Source organism: Sceloporus occidentalis, unplaced genomic scaffold, assembly GCF_023333645.1.
Source record: "Sceloporus occidentalis isolate IW3139 unplaced genomic scaffold, rSceOcc1.0.p SCAF_2, whole genome shotgun sequence".
NCBI classification, from domain to species: Eukaryota; Metazoa; Chordata; class Lepidosauria; order Squamata; family Phrynosomatidae; genus Sceloporus; species Sceloporus occidentalis.
This window is the reverse complement of record NW_028316982.1, coordinates 142,200,191-142,217,685: the sequence shown is the minus strand read 5'-3', so window position 1 is coordinate 142,217,685 and position 17,495 is coordinate 142,200,191.

The window sequence follows — 17,495 nt, the reverse complement described above, 5'->3', positions numbered from 1 at the left end:
CTCACAACCTTGTGAGTTCAATAGCAGCCTGTTTTCACCTTTACTCCTTTGGAGTAACAGTAATATTGTATTTCTTGTATATGTTCATGCTAGCATATGAAACATATTTAACTCAACAGCCTCTCCTGTACGTAGCCCTGTCTGCTTATTTATACTTCCCATTGGTAAATAAACACTAAGTTAAAAGGGAGAAAACCACATATCCACTTCTTCTTCCAAATACATTGAAAATGCCTGAGCAAAATTTTTTGTCATGGCAGTCCCCATGTCAGCGCTTTGGGAACATGGGAACAGACAGAAGCTACTCCTGTTGAGCTCAAAGTTGGACAGCACATATGGAGGCACATTTTGTGACAACCAGTAATTTGGAAGTTGGGAGGAGGCAATCTTCATGCAGTGACTGGTCTTGCATTTGTGTTACCAAGGTTGAACGTAACACACAAGGATTGACAGATAAACTCCAATCTGCTCCATTCACCTTCTGTGAAACTTTCATTATTGTCTAATGCATAATTTGGAATACTAATTTTTATCTCCCTACCTTTATTGACTACTTTAAACACTCTTTTTTTTATAAATGTCTACATGCATGTCCACACCAATAAAGAATGTTGTGTGCTATATGGAACTCTGTGCACAATATGCTACATTTCAACTGGCACAGATGAGACTTTAAAAATGTAAGTTGATGGAATCAAAGCCTTACTTTCTGATTGTACAAAACCATAGGCGGTCATTTGAAATTGGGTCCATGATGGATTTATCTACTTCCTCTGATCACACACAGATCTTCAGCATGATGGGCTAGTTCTATGCAAGTGGTGGCTCCAGTATCCTGGTGACTACCCAGTTCCATACTCACTGATGGTCCCGGTATGCCTCTGAAGTACTGAAGCACCTCATGGAAATTGGTCCAAGTGATAATAGCTGAAGATAGATCTAAATAGTATCCATTCACTGGTATGCCATTGATCAGCCCATAAACTGTGGACTCCAAACAGAGAAGAAGTGAATTTACAAGGCAGATAGGCTTAAATTATTCACACAAAGTCTTCCTACACACACACACACACACACACACACACTTATTTATTAGTATTTCTATCTTGCCATTTCCCCAGTATGGAACTCAAAGCAGTTTACAATGAATTTAAAATAAGATTAAATGATCAAAAAATTAAAATTAGATTGAAATCTATAGCATTCAAACCTACACACATATATAAATACAACAAATAGCAAGATCCAGCACAGTATTTTGGTGTGACAAGCCTGTCATCAAACTTCCTTCTGAACAGAAAAGTTTTTATTTGTCTGCAAAAAGAAAGTATGTGTGTGCCAGTCTAACATCTCTGAGAAGGGAGTTCTAGAGCCTGGGGCAGCTTCTGAGAAGGCCTTCTTCTGTATTACACACACACACATCTGCCATGGAAGAAATCAAAGATAATGACAGTAATAAAACAGAATAACAATGGATGCATTCAGATTATTCAGTAGAATGCCATATCTGTATTGAGGCTGCAGTGATACACAAGATGGCTCTGATCACTCAAAATTAAACTACCTATTGTTCTTGCAAAGGGATCTTGTAGTACTTTTGAGATTAACTGAGGGAAAGCAGTTGTAGCAAACGTTTCTCTGGATTTGGTCTACTTCCTCAGATGCATATATAAAAGTCTATGAAAGCTTGTGCTAGAACTTCTTTCAGTCAATTAGTCTCAGAGGTGCTACAGGATCCTTTTGTATGTTGATATTCCATAGCTGTGTCTTTGAATTATACCTAATGTACTGTTACTTCTGCCCGAGACACACCTTGCTGCTTAAGCCCTAGGCCTGGTTGTTTCTACCACAAATGTTAGATTATTGCTCTTCCAGACCCTTTAGTATGCTCTTTTGAAGCATCTCATTAATTCTCCACTGTTCATTTCTTGATGTAATTTAGGTTTTTGTAGCCAGTATGGCATTGTGGTTTGAGATGGACTACAACCTTGGAGACTAGGATTCAATTTCTCACTTGGCTGGGTGACTTTGGACAAATGGCATGCTCTCAGCCTAAGGAGAAGGCAAGGGAAAGCTTCTTTAAACAAATCTGCCAAGAAAACCCCTTAATAGGTTCACCTTAGGGTTGCCATAAGGTGGAAATGACTTGGAGGCACACAATAACAACAAACACGACAAAAGCCTTCCCACACTCTCATTAGCTTTTTATTCTGTTGATGTTCCTGCAACTAGAAAATGAAGTTCTGCCTTCTGTGGTGCTTTTTCTTACTTTCACTGAGATATATCTTTCTAGACATGACCCCTAAAACATTTTGGTGAGCTTTGACAATGCCATGTGTTCTCAGCTAGTGATGGTAGTCCTGAGTGTTCTTGCTATTAGGGCTTAACCATAATAGGATGTTGTCTGGAGGGAAAGGATAGAAAAAATTAGCTTCATTTTTTGAAGTAGGACAAAATGAATGCATTTATTCAGAAACCCCAGAAGGAATGTGACAGAAACGCACCGGGGTGAATGCAAAATCTGATTTTTGACGTACTCCAGTGTTATTTTCATTTTTTTCTTTTCTTTTTTACAGTTGAAACATTCTAATTTTAGAGAACAATTAGAAGAACTCATTTCAGCACTTTATTTAGTTTCTCCTACCATATTACCATGGACTGTGTCATGAAGCAAATTAGTTTATGAGTCTTAGCACTTACCAATCACTGTGGTAATAAATTAAAATAATGATATTTTCATACGGTGGTGACAGATATTCTGCTACTATGGAAATTACCATATTGCAAGGAAGATATTATCAAAGTCACTGCCACAAGACTAGTTAAAAACTGAACCAACACACGTATATTTCTTATGCAAAATGACACTGTTTGGACATTTAAAAATATTCCCTTCACATTCAGTGTCACTACTTAAAGCATTTCAGTCTGATATTATAAGGATACGTAACAGCTGGAGGTCAGCATCAGCTTCAATAAAACATGCAGTGCCATACAATTTGCTACCTCTTGGTTATAATTTCTCAGCAAAGGCAGGTTGAAGACAAAGGACCTTTGCACTATGTTTTTCAGAACAATTTTTAAATATCATTTTGATTATGTTTTCTAGACTTGGCACTGTATTTCTTTTATGCAGTTGTTATCTATGTGACTCAAACCTTCCCACACACAGAACATTTCTACATTTCCAGTAAAATTATTTTTTAAAAAAATTATTGTGAGGAAGCTGGATTTAAATTTATGTCCAAGAGATTGGGCTAGTCACTTTTAGCATTATTAAAATAAAACCATTTAAAGGCTGCTATGAAATACTGCAGATGCATTTTTCAGCATGTGATCCTAGCCCACTGAGTTTAGTGGGACTGACTTTTAAGCTTCATATGCATAGGAACTGGCTGCACATATATTAAAATTCCCCTGGAAATATTTTTTTCTGCTACTAATATACAGTTAACTTCAGTGAGAAAATAGAAAGCCAATAGATTTTAAATATACACATAAGTACATACATAAAGTAGACATAATGTACATACACACACTACATTTCCAAACTATTTGTAGCAAAATGACTCTCTCTCTCTCTTTCACACAAACACATACAAACACACACACTGAGTATATTAATGCCGTATATAATTGAATGAATAATTTTACATTCACATACTGTTAGACTATTGTTTCTCAGAATTCATAGCTGCATAAAGTGATCAGTTTCTTAAGCTCATGACTTTTCCAAGATATGGCAAGGATCATTTCTCAGAATAGAGGGCATTATTTGCATGCAAACATTCCCAGTTTACATCTTTCACATCTCCAACAAAAGGTGGCAAACTCTGAAGAACCATTGCCAGCTGAAGTAGACAGGACAAGACAAGACAGGTCCATGGTTTGACTCAGCGTAAGGCAGTTTGGGTCAGTAATAGTGATGAAAGATGAAAGAAAGAATTCAAACTAAAGAGCATAAAAGGCCTGTCTAATTTCTTGTTGGATATGATGTCTTCTAGGAATTGCACTGAAGAAATGACCTCACAGATGTAACTCACAAGAAGACTTTTATTATTTATAATTAGCACATCAGAGAAACACATTGAATGGCCTAGGATCAATGGAAAAGTCTTCTGCATCAGTAATGGACACCTGCAGAGATGGCAGTTTTTGACCCCAGCACACCCTGAAAGCTGCTCATGTGTGCCCAATGAGACTGGGAGTGGAATCACATCTTTTTTTGTCTGTGTGGCCTTTCTGGCCAATTTGGGGTATTTAAACGTTTTTTTTTTAGTAGTTTTGGGATGAAAAATAGCCAGCAATCTTTTTAAAGGGAGAATCTGGGGTTCTTTTGAGGCTTCAGGGGCCATGAAATGGGGCAGACTTTCCTTAATCCTGCAAAACAAAGGGGGATAGTGGTCCTATGGAGAAAGCTTTGGCAAAATCACCACCTACCAAAATAAAGTTTTCCCCATTGATCTCATGCCAAGAGGGAAAATATAGAAGGATGTACTCAGAGCTGTCTAGAGCAGTCAGGGTTTCTGGATGTCATAACTGCAAAGGAGGACTAGGCACTGAAAATGTAGGGCATTCAATAAAATGTGGGACATTCCAAAATAAATGCTAAAAACACTAATTTAAATGTAAATTTATGCTTCATCGGAGATTATCACACTGGCTGTTTTCTCCCAATCTGGGCATGGGCTGAGACAATGTATAAATGCATGTTATTGCACAGCTACATGCCCAGATTATAGTCATCCTGTATCCGATCAGGACTTGTCTCATACATAGCTAAAAACTGTACTTTTTTGTTCATTGCTAAGTATGGGACAAGTCCCGATCGGATATGGGATGCCTCTGATCTGGGCCCGGAGCTGTGCAATAACATCTGTTTATACAAAGTCTCAGCCTGTGTCTGGATCAGGGCAAAAGTAGTGTGATAATCTCCTTAGTCATGCTCAAAATGGAAGACATTTTGAAATTCCCAGACAAAAGGTTGAAATGTAGGACATTTCCTGGAAAAGGAAGACATCTGGTCACTCTGAGAGCAGTGCTTCTTAAGATATCTGATGCAGGATATTGGTGATCCCCCCTTTGCAGTACACCAGGGATCAGTACATATCTATGTCCATTGACTACACTTGTTTCATTCTTTTCTGGAAACTCTCTAGACACCAGCAAGCAATGGTTCAAGAACTGGAATACATCCAGGGACTACAACTTGGAGTAGCACTGAATTTCTGAGATGTTAGTATCCTTGAAAATTCACACATGGTTTGTTATTTTTGGAAATTCACCCATGCCAGGCCACAATTTTGATGAGCATTATAAAGGAAATGAATTCTCCTGGCTTAACTGAAGTTTACGAATTATTCTGTGAATATGCATGCCACCTGCCAGAGAGCATTTAAGCTTCAGTCATGTTAGACTTTGAATTACCAATTAACATAAATGTTCAAGACCTGGGGAGAGGCGGAAATAAGATGGGAGAAATAAAAAGCTGGAAAGCCATGCTGGGCAGCTGGCTAGTTGAATTCTAATAACTTCTGCCTATCTTTCCCCCCTTAGAAATGTCTAAGTTCTAAATAACTAAACTATCATATTTATTGGTGTAGTGTTCACCACCATGGCACAACTATAGTGAGTCACTCTCTGGAATAATCTGAACACGGACATTTTTCAGCTAGTGATTAATCTACCAGCTGTTCTTTTTCAGTATAGAAGAATCTATAATCAATAACAGCAGGTTCAGGTGAAAGACAGGTCCCTTTCAGAAGGTTAAGGGCCTTTGATGTCTGCTTTCCTTTCAGAGCCATACTAAATGGAAAATATTTGTGTTCTTCTTATCCACTTTTTCCTTTTCCACCTCCTGGCAAACTCAACAAAGGCAGACCCAAAATGAGGGGAAAAAAGATATTTAGCATTCTGTAGAATATGAACATAAGGAATTCTTCAAAACAGAGGAGGGAAACTTGCTTTGCGAATAAACTGTTGTAGGATAATCATCAGAATGTAACCTGAATTATTCCTTCAATGGCATGTCATTCCTCCTGGCATGATTAAGATGATCTCGATGGATTGTCAAAAATATTTGGAGCAATCTCTTAAGATTGTTTTGGGATGACCTATAAAATAATGGTTGGTCATATAGAAGGTTCCTCTTTTTAACCCTCAGAATAAATATTTCTTTAAAAGATTCTCAGATAGTAGAGTAAAATGGCTGTTTATTCCTGAGAACTTGAAGATCTACCAACCATCTGAGAAAAATCCACATCTGGACCAGACAGTAGTAATGGATACATTAATCTAAGGAAGTGCGTTAGTATAAGGCAGTTTTATAATTCCATTTGGTTAAAGACTGGTTACAACATACTAGAGTCACTACTTCTAACATTTATTACAATGTTGACTTATTTCCTGACAATATGAATCTTTGTCCAGCAGCAAATCCTCTTTTTGGAAGCCTCAGTTACCTAACCCTTCTGTTTATGCAAACAGTTTGATGTTAAAAATTATGTTTTATAAGGGTGTAAGAAAAATCTTCTGAATTTAAAATGGAAAACTTGACATTTGATTAAAGAAATGTTCCATGTGAGATATTAGTCTAGATGAATTCTCCTGCTAACTTTTAAGCAACTTCTTCAGAATAAGTGTCTGAAGACTATGGTGTAAGCTTTTAATGGTTCAGAATTTTTAATAAATCAAAACCAATCAGTTTTTTGTGGGGTTTTTGGGCTATGTGTGTCAGAGTATAGCAGAGTGTCTGGCGAATCTTTGAAGCGTGTTCACAGCCCTCAGTGAAGATAACAGCAGAAGGATGTCTTCCAGAAGTGATGGAATGCAGGTCACCGGGAACTGTCCAGCTTTCACTGCGAGGCTTCTGCTGATTAACGACCAGACAAGCCAAGCTCCCGAAAGTGCTTATCTTTATTTACAAAGTGCAAACCAAATAACCAATGTGACTTTTACTATACAGAACTCACAATCAACTCCTCTCTCAAAAACCCACAACAATTACCGGAAGTCCCTGAGTTTATATAGACACAATGCCATGTAGTCCTACAAACTCAGCCTCTTCCTGTCCCACAAAGAAACTGTCCCCTTGTCTAAACAGACACATGTTCATCTTCAGGCTTCCTGCACTCAGGCAGTAAAATGACCTTGTTGCTATGATCAGCAGCTGTAGCTCATCAGCTTCGTCCTCCGGGTGCTGATTGCTCATGGTCACCACACATCTAAACATCTCGTGTTAGCTGGCTTTTAACCCTTAACAATGTGGCCATCAATTTTGTTCTTTTTATTATTTTTTCTGCTTAAACCAATGGCTGCAGATGGAAATACGGAAATAAAAATATTTCTGCTTACTGTCATTATAATCTGAAGTCAGAAGACTGAAGGAAGAGAAGACATGTTGACAAAGAAGGGTTCAGTGATACCAGAATATACCAAATAATAGAGGTTATTATGATGAATATTAATACATCCTTCATGTATTCCTACTGATTTTTTACTTGAGTTGGTGTCAAGAGCACATAAAACTAGTTCTGAAAATCATCAATTTAGTGAACCACTTACCCTTCTGGTAAACCAGCAGGACTGAAGACACAGAGTTGTCAAAGCTATAAAGATGTCCTCCAAGGCTTCAGAATGTCTCAGCCTATTCAAGCAATCAGTTATCTTCTTCTGACATGGAATAGCTTCAGAGTCACATTAGTCCTTTTCCTAAGCATCAGATTTTTTAAAAAAGTTATTTGATCATATCTATTTTAGTCATATTATGAGAAAGCATGACTGTCTAGAAAAGATATGAATGCTAGGTTAGGCAGAAGGCAGGAGGAAAAATGGAAGAACTCATTACAGATGGATAGACTCAATCAAGGAAGCCATGGCTCTGAGTCTGCAAGATCTGAACAGGGCTGTTGAGGATAGGGGACCCTGAAAATATGTCATTCACATGGTAACCATAAGTTGACTTGAGGGCAGTTAACAACAACAAAATAAACTTTGCACTTGACTATATGAAGGCATGCTACGTTGCCTACCTATTGGATTCCTCTAAGGTTCTGTAAAGCCAGAATTGGCTTAAGTCATTTTATCTGCCTGAAGTGGATCAGGATATTCTACCCAAACCTCCTAATCATGTATAAGTTTCTAAAGCCAACCAAGCAGTTTCTGGCATCAACAAAGTAATTTTGACACCTGAGATAGAATATTCCACAAGAACATGTCTGTATCTTCCTGGAATTAAAACTACTGTTCCAATAAAAATACTGTCATTTGCTGTTATTATGTGTCACCAAAACTGACTTCAACATACAATGACACTATGAATGAGACACCTCCAAGATATACTGATGCTGGCAACCCTGCTCAGGATTTGCCAACTGAGGGCTGTGGCTTCATATATTGAATCAGTCCATTTGTCATGCAATATTCCTCTTTTCTTACTGTCTTCAGCTTTCCCCCACACTACTGTCTTTTCCAGTGAGTCACATTTTGATGTTTCCAAATTCTCAGTTTAGACATCTTTGCTTCTAGTTACATCCCAGGCTTAATTCTGACCCATTTGTTTGATTTTTGGTTTTCTTTCAGTTTGCCAGCCCTAAAGTTTACCTACAACACAATATTATCCTGTTTCCATATTTCATTAAAATGTCATGTGTATTGAAAGTGGAGGTAAATATAATTCTGAGGAGTGAGGGGAAACTGAATTGGAGAGGAATTCAATTTTAATTTTTGATTAAGTAGACTAACCAATTTTCAATAAGTAACAAGGAACAGATTTCATATTCTGTGTCACTGGCTGAAAAGCTGAAGTAATTTATTCTTGCTAATGCTAAACCAAAACCACTAATAATCTGAATGATAAAACATGATATAATGGGTGCAAATCATATTCTTATCTTGGATTATTTACAAAGAAGCCAACAAAGTATTGTTTGTAGTTGTAAATGCATTATTAAACAGAGAACAACGCAACATTCAGTGAGCATATGGCAATTTCAAAACTTGGCCTGCCACAGCTGCCATATTTTATTAGTGTTGTAATAAACTATTATTGCATTATAATAAAAACAGCATGTGGGAAATAATATTATTAGCTGAGATCCACTCTACTTTCAGTTGTCACTGATTTGTATCATTTTTCATTGATTATGTAACCTATCTGATGGCATCTTTGTGCTCAAAATACATTCTTAGTCAGGTCTGGGATTGTATTATGGTTGGATACCATTTGATACCATATGTTTACACATATGTTCTATGTTAGTTGATGCAAATAATTTGTATTATATATACCTGCCAAACAAGACAACTGGGTGGCACCACTATTGGAACAGCCAGTGTGCACCATGGAAAGAAGCTATCCCATATATTTACTTGACAATGACTCAATGACACCAGTAAAGCTGAAATGATATTCATGGAATCATAGAGCCGAAAGGCACCCAATGAGCCATCAGGGATAACATCCCTGATCATTACAGGATCTCTAGCTAAAGCATCCTCAGGTAGCTGTGCAGCCTCTTTTTGAAGACATCCAAGGAAAGAAACCCTACCACCTCTCTAGAAAATTAGTTCCATTTCTGAACTGCTCTCATTGTAATATGAATAGCAATCAGGTAATACTTTTTGGAATATTAAATACTTCTATAATAAAATATTACAACTCTACTAATGAAAAAATGTTACAACAGTGTAGGTATGACAAACTATAACATTTTAGCAATATAAATACAACTAACATTTTAACAATATAAAAAAAAGCAAACAACTTCATTAATATACTGCTTCATATTGAACTAACAGTGTCTAAGTGGTTTACAACTGTAAGCTAATTGCCCCCAACGATCTGGGTACATATACATGAAACATTATCACTGAAGTAGAAATGATACTTTCCAATTTACTGACAACCATGATGCCATTTATATCTAGGGTCTATGTTCACATCTAGAAAAGAAGAACTATCTATATATAGCTGTAGACCATGTTGATAATTGCAACACACCCTTCCTTCTGTAACTGTGGCCTGATACAGATGGGCAGAAAGGAATGCCGAGATGCCACCCCTTTCTGCCCTACATGGAGGTCACAGCAATCAAACACCGAGGCATCTGGGAGTCCTAAAAAGAACCTGCTCCTGGTGGGTTTTTTGTAGGGTGCGCGTGTGGCGCCATTGGCACCCTCGCACGTGCTGATGACATCCGCATGGCATGACACCATTTGAGTGCTGAGCCGCACGTACGTCATCATGGCGGCCCCCATATAGATGGGGCCGCACCATTATCACGTGTTAGGGCTTGGGAGCGTGCAGTCGCTCTGTGCTCCCGAGCCCTAATTTCAACTCCATTTTTTGCCCGTTTGTATTGGGCTTGTGTTTATGGAAATCTTGTAAGCAGTCCTTTAAGCAATAATTATGTTGGAGCATCCAAAAGTCACAGAGGCAAGTGGTTCATTCAAGGAATGGTGCAATAAATCAAATAGAAATCAAATAATTCTCATGTACTGTACTGCAGAAAATGTTCAAGCAGCCCATAAACCAAATAGCATGTCAAGACATGCAAAAGCAGCAAAGGTGAACAGCTCATTAGTGAAGCAATACAGTGAATGAAGTAGAGGCCATCCCACTAAGTCTCTGTTATACCTATAAAATCATATTTACCTTCTTGCACTAGGACTTCAAGCTCATCTTGTTTGTTTCCCACACTATGTGCATTGGTATATAGACATCTAAAGCATTATTTTGTCTAATTTTTTATTCTGCAGTTTTACTGTAGGTCCCATTCTCTTCCTTAGCTTCTCCGCTAGAATTCACATGCTTGTGTTTAGAGCGTTGTTTTGGATAGATGTTTAAGCTATCATCTCCAACCCCTCCAAGGACTGACGCCGAAACAGACAGCCAGAAAGAGGTGGCTTGAATCTATCCCTGCCCAAGATGCTGCAGGACCATGGCAAGCACACATTGTGGTCCCAGGGCACCCTCCCCTGCTGATCCAAATAGGAGCAGAAAAGATCCACTCCTTTTTGGGATAGGTTTGGGCAGCCTGGAAGCAGCTTCAATGTGGCTTCTGTGCATCTTGGGGGTGTGCATCATCTAATGGCCATGCCCCCAAGCCGTACAGAAGCTGGCTTTTTCAGTCTGTCCATTTGGGCCCTTAGCCTAAAGTCCTCTTGATGAGATTTTGCCAAGTTTTAAACAAAGATATTTTTCCCATGCCTTGTTTACACAGACCAGAAGACCTTCTCAACCCCACCCCCATTCTAGCATTGTCCTGTTCAGATGATGCACAAACCTGGGTTTGGTGCAAGCAGTCTGAATAACATCCATCATGTTCTACATCAGGACTAGAGGACAGAAGCCTTGAAGAAGTTTTCAAGAACATACCTGTTGCCCTGGATCTCCCACATGTGATAATCACTGAGCATCTTGTTCTGATCTCAGAAGTGAGTGACCGGCAGCAGCAGTGGATGTGCTGGGTGACTCAGTGGGATGCCTGTGCAGACAGCTACTGTGGTGCAGGAATGGAGGACCAGATAATGGAGACAGGTTGGGGCAGCTCTGGGGCCAGGATAATCCAAATTGCCCCTGGAGTATTCTGGCCCATGCACACAGGGCCCCAGTCTTCTCTTTTCTTCTTGCTGCACTTGTGTTTAGGTTGGCTCCTTCCATGGCATGCAGTATCACTTCCTGTTGATCTCTTGTTTGCACCTCTTCACTAGTTAACCTAAGCAAAATGTGGGAAGAGATTGCTTAGTTGTCCCTTGTACATAGTCTGCTCCTGATGGTGACAGTCCTCCAAAATGCTCCCTCAGTGTTACAGCCTTTTTCATTTTCTCTGGCAGTTTCTTCCTGTTGGTTCTGTAGGACCAATTCTCCTTTTGTTCTCTCCAGGAAGTCCTCATATTCTCTGATGTGTGCTGAAAAGTCTCAACATGTAGCTGCACTGACCCAAGAGAGACACCAGTTTGTACTTGCTGCAAATGTAGTCAGAGAGGTTTTCTGGCAAGAAGACAAACATCACACACAGGCAATGATAAAATCCTTCTTCCTCAATCCCTGAAGTTATAGACTAATATAGACTAATAACTTTTACAGATATGACTCAATGTGCTGCAGGACCTCAGAGACTGAGCTCCAAATACTTGGGGAGCTTTTGTATAGCTGCTAGCTCCCCCCCCCCCCCCGCAAGTCAATAACTCAGAAGAAGCCCCACCACTCAGGGACAGCACATGGCCAAAAACAAACAACTCTCCCCAAAAAAACCTTCAAAAACACACAGTCAAAGAGTCAAGGAAAACCCCTGAAACACAGCTCAACTTCTCCTCTCTCCTCATTTATATTAAATAAATGAAGAGAGGAGATACCATCACCATTTTTTGAAATACAAGGCCACTATATATCTTTGCATGATGGAATCACACCAGATCTTGGAAGGAATTATTTTCATGGAGAGCCTTAATGCCTCAACAGCCCTCAGAAAGTAATAGCTGAAGCTCCATATGGATTGCATAGAAACAGAATGTTCAAAGGACATTCTGGGTTCCCCACACACACACACACACACACACACACACACACACACATGGAAATTTGTGTAGTTATCCTGTACTCATTTTCCTTTTGGTAGTATCAGTTGCTAAACACCTTTTTTCCCCTGCAAACATTCCATTTCTTGGCAGTAAGTATGGGTTTTCAGCTCTTATCTGGGGTCCACCAAAGATTTCAAGGTCTGAGTAGCTCATATGGTAGAACCATTCTTCCACTAGCTGAGATCAAAAGTGCAGAGGGCTCTATAGGGCATAACCAGTAATTTGAATTATGCCCAGAAACAGACTGACAGCAAAGAAGCTGTTGTAACAAAACTTGTGGACTCCATGTAACCACCTTCAGTCACTAGTGTAATTATAGCTCTTTGGCCCAGCTGAAGTTTCTGAACACTTTTCAAAGGTAACCCAATATAGAATGTATTTCAGTATATCAAACAAGGTATAACTAAGGCATGTGCTAATTTATCCAAATCAGACATGTCCAGGAATTCTGCTGGTGCATTAATAATAGTTTTAATATGACAATAAATATAATCAAGACATGACTCTCAATATAGTGTTTAATGCTAGATCTTGAGGATTCAGCTTTTGCTAAATTTTTAATACATTCTATTTTTTTAAAAAAGAGAAAAGGTAAATTGTCTCCAGTCATTTCTTTAGCCCCATTAGAGAGCATGCTTGCAGATTAACGAGATGTAAAAATACCTGTAACATCTAAATTGCTCTTCTCAAGTACATGATTTTATTTCCACAGACTTTAGTAGATCATGCTGTTAGTGCAGGTTCAAAACACCGCTGTCTATTAATTCAGAAGTAGAAGCTGAATGTGCGACACTACTAGATAAAACCCCAGCTATATCTGAAAAAGTTCACTGCTGTTAGGATCGATCAAAAGTATTTCCACTCAAAGAATTAAAAGAGGAACAGTCATCCGAGCATGCATAAAAATATTTGGGCTGTTCTCATAAGATAATCTAGACCATCTGTCTGAAGCCAGTTTATAATGCATTTGTGCCCTTTATTCAATATGCACTTTTTGGAGTGCAAAGTATAGATAAACCTTGATGGAAATATAGGCAATGGGAACAGTTGTGGCTGCAAAGTGTTAGCTAACCTTCATTTAAATTGCACATACACACACACACAAATTAAAAGAAGTGATGCATCAAATTCAAACCATCATCTGCTATATCCCCAAACAGATTCAAGTTAAATGAGATTTCTAAAAGTTGCAATAGGGAACTACAGCTTGTGTCTGATTATCCTGCTGTACCAGTGTAGCTGCACAAGTTGCTGTGTGCCTTCAAGGGATAACTCATTTATTGCAACCCTATCACATAGGGGTTGGGTTTTTTTTTTTTTTTTGGCAATATTTGCTCAAAGATATTTTGTCATTGCCTTCTGCTCAATCTGAGAGAGTGTGACTTTACCAAGATCACCCAGTGGGTTTCTATGTCTATCTGGGCATTTGAATCCTGGTTTCCTGGAGTTCTAGCCCAACAGTCAAACCACTACACTACACTACACTGTCATCTTGTAGCTGTACTTACTGCCTTCTTTTTTTCAAGATGCAGCATCTAACCTTTCCAGGGGGGTCCCCCTAAATCACCTTGATATAATAAAATAATCATCTATAGCAAAAATATTCTGAAAGGGTCATTTTGAGATTAGCCAGCATTTAGTTCACCCCTTTCAAATCCCAAGGCAAAACAATGACTACACACCTCCCTTTGGTAAATGGTAGTGGGTATAGACCTCCAAAGGTAAAATGGTTAGTTACTGTTTTTCTGTGGCTGGATGATTGTATTACAGTACTATATCACTACTTATGGAAGCTCAAGCAGTTATTTATTTAATAAATTTATATTTTGCTTTTCTGCCAGAAATGGTAGCAAAGACAGCTGACTTTAAAAATACAGATTGAAAACAGTATCTTTGTCCTGTGCCCAAAGAGACAGGTTAGCATAGGGAAAGCAACTACAAGCAAACCAAGCCAGTGCACCTCATGCACAAGTAATCCAGGAAATTCACAAAAAAAGAATGGAGACACAGGAAGGTCTCAACCAGACCAGAATCTGTTATACAAAGCCAGTATTTCAGGTACCCAAAGCCAAAACAATAAGACAATGAAATGTTAAACACAGCCAGTACAGAAGTCATGAAAATTAAGAATTCATGAGCATAGAGGGCATCGCCAGCTGTAAAGGTTGTCAGGACAAGATTTATAGGAGCTGACTATGGACACCAAGTGCTTCATTACTCAGAATTTAAGGGACATTGACTCCCATGAGGTGGTTTCTATTGTTTTTGCCAGATTTCACAGGACTGGGGTATTTGATCAGGGTCCATCATGTCCTGATGAGAAGGGAGCCCCTCATCCTTTTGGACCCTCAAATTTGAAAGGGAGCATTCACCTGGAGCAAGAAAACCTCATGATCCAACTCCCCTGAATCAAATTCCTCAGATTCCATGGGGTGAGTTATGATAATCTCAATTGAAATATAAAAATAAATAAATTAGGATCACAATTAAAATTTATATAGGACTAAGGGGCTGGACAGATGGGCAGAAAGAGACACTGCCCCTTTCTGCCCCAGATGGAGGCCACAGCAGCCCAATGCCATGGCCTCCAGGAGACCTAAAAAGAACTTGCCCCCGGTGGGTTCTTTTTAGGCCACACATGGGGTGCCATTGCCGTGCTCATGCACCATGATGACATCTGCATGGTGCAGTGTTGTTTGGACTCGGCACCGTACGGATATCATCATCGTGCGCCCTGTCTGTTTGGGGACATACCAAGATAGTGCCCGGGGTGTGCGGTAGGATTGCTGAGTGTGTAAACGCTTAGCCCCCGTGCACTCTTAGTTCAGGCCGAGGCCGGTGCAAAGCTAACTGAAAAAAAGAAGCAGGTAGCATGAGCTTCCATAGACGTGAGTCTGCTTCCTCAGGTGCATTTAAGGAAGTTGACTTAAGTTTACAAAACCTCATGCTTCCAGTTTCTTTCTTTCAGTTAGCCTCAAAACCCTTTGCATACTGATTTTGAATTAAACCCTTTGAATTAAACATTTCTGTAATTAAATGAAAACCATCATCTAGCCAGCAAAATCCCTGCTATTCAATAAACTGGCTTAAAAACTACTTTGTATAAAATCATATTTGTAAGATGGCAGAAGGATAACAAAGAGGAAGCCAACTTGGCTTCCCTTGGAATGGAGTTCCAGAACCTTTGCCATTCATGAAAATACAAATGAGAGAATGGCTTTCACCCTGATTTTAAATCAAGATAGGTTCTGACAGGAAATTTGGCTTTTCAAATAGTTTAACCCAAATATATGAGAACCCGTGTGGGATAGTGGTTTGCATGTCGGGTTATGACTCTGGAGGCCAAAGTTCAATTTCCAGCTTGCCCATGAAACTTGCTGGGCAACCTTGGGCAAGTGACATGTGCTCAATCTCAGGGGAGGGCAATCGGACATCTTCTCAACTTTTCCTTGGGTGAAAACACCAGACTCCAAGTATAATCCAAAGGGGATTGGTTGCTACCTTAGCCTGTCATCTTTGGAAGGTCAAAACTTGGAGATCTCCCTCAAAAGGCACTGAACTTGATAAGAGGGGGGGGGGGGGGACAGATTAGCTCCAAGGATAGTCTCTTTCCCGCACACCCCAGTTGCTTACCCTATGGAGCAGTTCCAGAGACCAAAGTTCCACCACAATGGGGATGCCAAGGTGTACTGCTACCTGCTAAGGATGGAATATCTACTTAAAGACACCACCTCAAGCCAAGTAACTAAGTCCCAACAGATACAGGCAAAAAACCCCAGGTAATGGGGGGGGGGGGGGGTTCCTACTTTGCCCCTAGATGACCAGCAAAATTCACACTGCACTTAGGGGATGTGGGTAGGTCACAAAAATAAAAGAAGAGCTGATCTAGGTGGCAACAGCCTTAAATAGCCTTCTCATGCCCCCTATCATGTGGCACAGCTGATTGGACAAGATTTTTGCTGTGCAGTTCTGGCACCAAATGTGAAATATTAGATTGCTAAAAAAATAGTGGCAAAAATGTGTAGGTATGAATTGATTCTGTCAGAAAGGGTCTTAGTTTCTCTTTATTTGGAACAACCAGAAATAGAAACAACCTTGAGGGTAGAACTGCCACCACCCCTTCTGTCCAACAGTCAGAGGGTACATCTACACTGTAGAAACAATGCATTTCCACACCACTTTATCTAACATGACTCCATCCTACAGAATCCTGGGATTTGTAGTTTTGTGAGGCACCAGCACTCATTCACAGATTTCCATAGGATGGAGCTACAGCACTTAAAGTGGTGTCAAACAAGAGCCCGGGTGGTGCAGTAGTTAAATGCCAGTACTGCAGCCACTCACTCACAGTCTCAAGGTTGTGAATTCGATACCAGCCAGGGGCCCAGGGACAACTCAGCCTGGCATCCTTCCAAGGTTACTAAAATGAGTACCCAGCTTGTTGGGGGAATTAGCTTACACATTGTAAGCCACTTAGGGAGTGCTTAAGTGTACTGATCAGTGGTATAGAAATGTACTTCCTATTGCTATTGCTATAAACTGCATTATTTCTACAGTGTACATGCACCATGAGTCTTATTTAACATGGCTTTGGCTCCTTGGCAGAAGCAAAGCTCTTCATTATTTGTTCCTAGGTTGCAATCCAATTTTTAAAATTAATATTCAATAGCACTGGATAAATTTTAAACTGTATTCTTTCTAATCATGCACACACTAAAAAAATTAAATTCAGATTATATGGCAGCAAATTGATTTATGAGGATAGGGAAGTAAAGGAAATTACTGAAACAAACAAGATAGAGAAATCAGAGTAGCATTCAGGAAACCATACAAGAGGCAAAAATAAGAGACCTCATTATCCTAGCTCTAACATATTTCTGAAGCATAAGCATGGACCTTCTTGCTGAACAAGA